Below are 5372 nucleotides of genomic sequence, written 5' to 3'. Positions count from 1 at the left end.
TCCGACGTCGTGCAACAGCAATTCAGCGTGTTCTTGAATGGTCATATCCTTGTTTTTCCCCGTCATGACTAGTTTTGTAGAGCAGTGACGGATGACGTTGGTCGTAATCCGATTTTCACGGCCTTTGTTCACTTCCGATAGAAAGAACTCACTCTTCCTGATGGGCGTCATGTCCACTGTCACAAAGACATTGTCCGCGTAGGGTTCCCCGGGATGTTCTTTTGCCCGTTTGGTTGCAGCTAACTTGAGAGGCGTAATGATGGATTGGAAGTCCTGCAGAGACACACTGAGGTAGGCCATTTTGTATTTGCTAACCTTGTGGTGTCTCAGTGGTATAGTGATTTCAAATTCACCATCTACGTCCTCCACTGTAAATTCTGTACAGTCTTTATCTTTTACACCTTCCAGGTTCCCAGCCCTCATTGACTGGCCTACGACAAATCTCCCAACGATTTTTTTCATTACTCGGTTCCACTTATCGGGCTGCAACACTGTTCCGTCAGGGCCAATGATTTTCTTGAGCTCGTTGCGAATTTCCTCCCCGGTGGTCTCAGAGAGGTATGTGTCGGTAACAGCGTCCATCACCGCTTGAGCATCATAATTTTGGGCGATCTGTTGGTGGCGTTCTTCAGCTGCGTCTCGCAAAAGGGGCAGAATCCACTTATGCCTGAAGTTAGTCAGCTCTAGATGAAGAAGTTCGGCCCGAAGGACGTCCTTCTCATTCGTGCCACTAACTTCTAAGGCCTTCTTAATTGCCTTAAGGTTCTCAGCCACTGCTGTTTTTGTGCATTCCATGACCACTCTGGAAGATAAAAAGCAATTCTTAAATTCGATTCACTCCACTCATCGTCCAGAGTGAGGAAACGGCCTTCCCCCCTGACACTTTGATAACTGGACGGTTCCCAGACACTTTCGCAGGTTACTGTAGGACAGGAACGATACTTACTTAAGATATCCGTCAATGGCGATAGCTGACAGAATTGCCTTCTCCCCACCGTACTCCGGATTCGCAGCCAGGAAGAGCCCCCAGTTGTCCAGGCAGCTGCAGTAAAGGTTGGCAGTACCATTAGATGTGCACTGGGTACGGACTAATTGCTTTATGCTTTCGAGCCATGGTGGAGGCACATTCTGCCTGACTCCATACTTTTCCTCAATGTATTTCGCCACTGTCTTGCCGCGTGTTAAGGACTCTGGGCTAGTGGCAACATCTTCTGCCAAACAAAGGGCCACTAGCAGCTGTTGTCTTAGGTCTTCTACTGCGGGGGTAGGGATCTGCGGTGCGGGGGAACTACTTGATGATGTTGATTGATTACATATAATCTGGCAGCCAAGGTCTTCAAAGGCAGCCCGAGTACCTCGCCGCTTCTGGACGTTCTCAAACTGTGGGCATAAGAAAGAACGTTAAGCTACATAACCTTTCAAAGTGTCGGGTTACCGTAACAACGCACTTCAGCAGAAAATGCTGCTCACAGCTTTACATACCATTTCAATGTTGCTGTCGCTCAACGAGAGCAGGCCCTTTTTAATGTCTTTAGAATTATTTAAAGCTGTTTTATGGGCATCCGCCTTAGGGAGGTTATGGCCAAAGTGCAGATGTTGCTCAAGATCGTCTGCTGTCGCAATAGTGGAGCTTATCTGTGCAATGATTACAAAGGAGTCGGCACAGGATCTTCTTCTTTTTTTTGGGTTGTTCGGCCATTTCTTCAAATTCTACACGATTACACAATGTAAACAAAGAGGCGAGTGCCGGCAACACTTGGAGGGAGCACTACGGTTCCGACTTTGGCCGAGAAATGCGTGCGGCTTAACGGGTCCGCCAGAGGGCGCTCCCAGAGGCACGGCCTTCTGTATTCTGTGATGTGTTTTCCTCGTGATTCAAGTACGTAAATAAAGTGGCTGTCGATCTTATTTTGTGTCTGTGCTAAAATATTGTTCACAATGGCTTTAAAGGTGTACGAGTCCAGGGATTTCAAGGAGGTGATGCGTAACAACCCTAAACTAGCCCTGCAACTGTCATTTGTGGCTGATATGCTGGCGGGGCGCTTGTATGGGGCCGATGTCCTCAAGTGCCGGTCCATCCCATGGCAGGAGGTTAAATCAAACAAAGTTTTCAAGAGACTCCTATCGGAACTCATTGATTTCTGGAGGGCAGCCCTAAGTGGTCTTAAAATTGTACGCACTGAGACCTGCGGACAGGGTCTCATGATCTCTGATGGCGAGTACGTACCCATAGCCTAACGTTTTGTGTCGTGTTGCCGTTAGCTTTGGTTTTTAACCTGTCCTTTTTTTTTGTAGGAAGTTCATGAAAAGCCTCATCAACAAAGTGCCTTTGGGGATTGGGCTTACATATTCCAGCACTCTATCTGATAAAGACGTTTGTTGCGTAAATATTAGTGTCAGCGGAAACCGAAATATTAACCCTGTATGGCTGCATGGGCCCCTGCGTCTTGCTAACCACCAGAGCCAGTCGCCATTCCGTATAGAAGTAAGTGGCGCCATTCAGAGGATCTTTTTCACCATTGGCTTGGCAAATACGGCTCCATTCAGTGTTCAACACCAAATCACCTGGAATTATTTTCCTGCCGCTTCCCCAGAAGAGGTTTTGGAAAATTTTCGGATATGGGAGTCGCATATGTGCGCCAACGTGCGTGAGGTGCGTATGCATTTTTATATACACATGTCATTGTCACGTTACGTTACGTTAGTGTGTTTAAAGTCGCGTTCCTCTGTTACCAGATGGATGATGAGTCGAGTGTTGAATCCGCGGGCGATGTTTCCCTGGTTTTCACACCTACTAGTTATAAGAGGTAGCGTAGCGAGACTGCTGCTGCTCGGGTAGGTCATGTTTGGTAACGTAAGGTAATGTAACGTTCACCTCATCGCTTATGCTTTGACTGACAATTTGTAGGATCTGCCCAGCGCCACACCAAGAGCCAGTACTTTGCAAGAACCAACGGCCAGCACTAGTACCGGTACTGCCAGCGACCAGGAACCAAGCACTCTTCCAGCAGGCAGCCTACGCGCCAGCACTAGTACCGCTACTGCCAGCGACCAGGAACCAAGCACTCCTCCACCAGGCAGCCTACGCGAGTCGGTAAGTTACGTCTTTCGGGCCAGGAGTCGCTCTGTGGGGCACGAAGTCAACCGGGGTAAATGTCCTCTAATTGCATTCCATTTCACTTGACAGCCTGATCTATTCGCTGATGAGGAAAGGCATAAACTAAACTTATTTTCGAATGTGAATAAATGCATTAGGATAAATTATTGGTGTCTGACTATAGATTATTCAGCATACAGTACGCAAATTGAAGAATTTCAGGAACGTTAAGAGTCAACACATTACAGAGGTGTGCAAAAAAAGTCTATGGCAGACACAATTAAATATAATGAATATAATCGTGACTTGTACGTATCAATTTGCAAACACTTCATAAGGGAGCGTGGGGTCCCATGATACATGGGGTCCCATGATACTTTTGCGATATCTCAGATACCATAGTAGTTAGGTCCACCAAAAAAATAGAGTGGTGTTCTCCTTCAGAAACGATGTTGTTAGCATCAAGAATGGCTGTTCTACTACACCTAGCCTCGGCGTGAGCCACTCCGAAAGTTTTACTTAGACATTTTTGAGCAAAAGTAAATCCTTTAGAAGACATAATTGGCCCTCGTTTGTCCACTTAATAAAATAATCGGACCGGGTTGTGATTGGGTATTGTCAAGGTGTCTTCAAGCTTCACTTTAAGCCTGTAGTCGTGATCAGGACGCGAGACCCTGGGGCTGTACACTGCTTTAAGTGAAGTTTTGTACCTTGGGGACCCATGATACATTTTCATCTGGGGTCCCATGATACTCCACTTTTCATGTGTTTTAGCCCTCCAAACCAATCAGATGTCTAATTGGTCGGTTACTTTCACCTAAAAATACTGCGACAAGTCGGTCGGGCGACGCCTTCGTATACTATTCGATCTTTACGCTAATCTCCAGAATAGGTGTAGTTTTACTAGCTAAAAATGATCAAGTTGCGTTATAAATTAGAAATCCACACAAATCCCTTAATACGACTGTTCTACCGTCCAATCCGGTATTGTTAGATTCAGTGTGTCCTATAGTATCAGAAATAGGCTTGGAAGTTATACTTCGACCTCTGTTTAACACAGTTCTTGAATAAATTCCAAGTGTATCATGGAACCCCAGGCCTGGGGTCCCATGATACTTTGCAAGGTCTTCGTAGATCAGCCTTTGCTTTCAAACGGGTCGTACTAAAATTACGAAATAGGTGTCATTCGAAAGGTAAAGCCTCATACTAAAATACCAAACCATGAAAATGGGGGTACTGAGCCATTTGTGGGCTACAGGGCTGAAATCCAAAAAGTGTATCATGGGACCCCACCCTCCCTTATCTGTTTTTTGTTTTTTGTTTTTTTAAATTTATATTTACTTCAAACTGAGGCTTGGTCAACCTGATGTTGGATCAGGTATAAGAAGAAATTCATCAGCATCGACAAATACCTTATACATTTAAAAGTTTGATAATAAATGCAAAAGCAGCGACAAATTTTATTTGAGATACAATTATCTTTTAGTTACCAAGTTCAGCTTCTACTAATGCTCCTATCACATTGTTTATCACAATAGCTCCAATTTTCACAATATCCAGTTGGTGTATACGGATGGTCACTCCTTCTCTTCCTTGCCTTCTTTCTTGTCCTTAAACTCCTTCCTCTCTCTTATTGCCCTGTTAGGGGCCGTTCACAAATTACGTCACGCATCTGACGGGGGGAGGGGGTCTCTGCCCGCGTGACGGTCCTATCCTTAAAGCATTAGAAGGTTAGGTTTGCCGCGTGTCGGGGGGGAGGGGGGGAGTCAAAACCGCACGAAATTTGCGTGACGTAATTTGTGAACGGCCCCTTATTGCCTTCAGCTACTGGGTCCGTTCTCTCTCCTAGGTTCTCGGTCATCACTACAGCTAAATTCTCCGTATCTTGCTCGCTAATTATTAATTAAGCTTTTACCTGATACCACTACGCTACTATTTTGCTCGTTGTAATCTGCTTCGTCAAACCTTATCTCGTTCGATCGATCCGATCTCTCGATCTCGATACCTTGACTTGGCCGTTCGTTAGTTCGTTCGTCCTTTCGTTCGGGAAACTCTTCAAGAGATCGCGCTCTGATAGAATTCGAACTTGTTAAGAAGAATGAGAATCTTAATAGAACTGTGATATGTCGTGCCACATTTATATCTTTTCATTTCACTAAACATGCACTCTAAGAAAAATGACAAATTTCTGTCTCAAATTTGTTACAGTTTTCTGTATCCGGGCACTATGATACACAAATTTGCATCGCGGATACAAAATCTTGCAATAGCTTAT

This window comes from Frankliniella occidentalis, unplaced genomic scaffold, assembly GCF_000697945.3.
Source record: "Frankliniella occidentalis isolate FOCC.00 unplaced genomic scaffold, Focc_3.1 Scaffold214, whole genome shotgun sequence".
Lineage (NCBI taxonomy): Eukaryota > Metazoa > Arthropoda > Insecta > Thysanoptera > Thripidae > Frankliniella > Frankliniella occidentalis.
Note: the sequence above shows the minus strand (reverse complement) of the source record.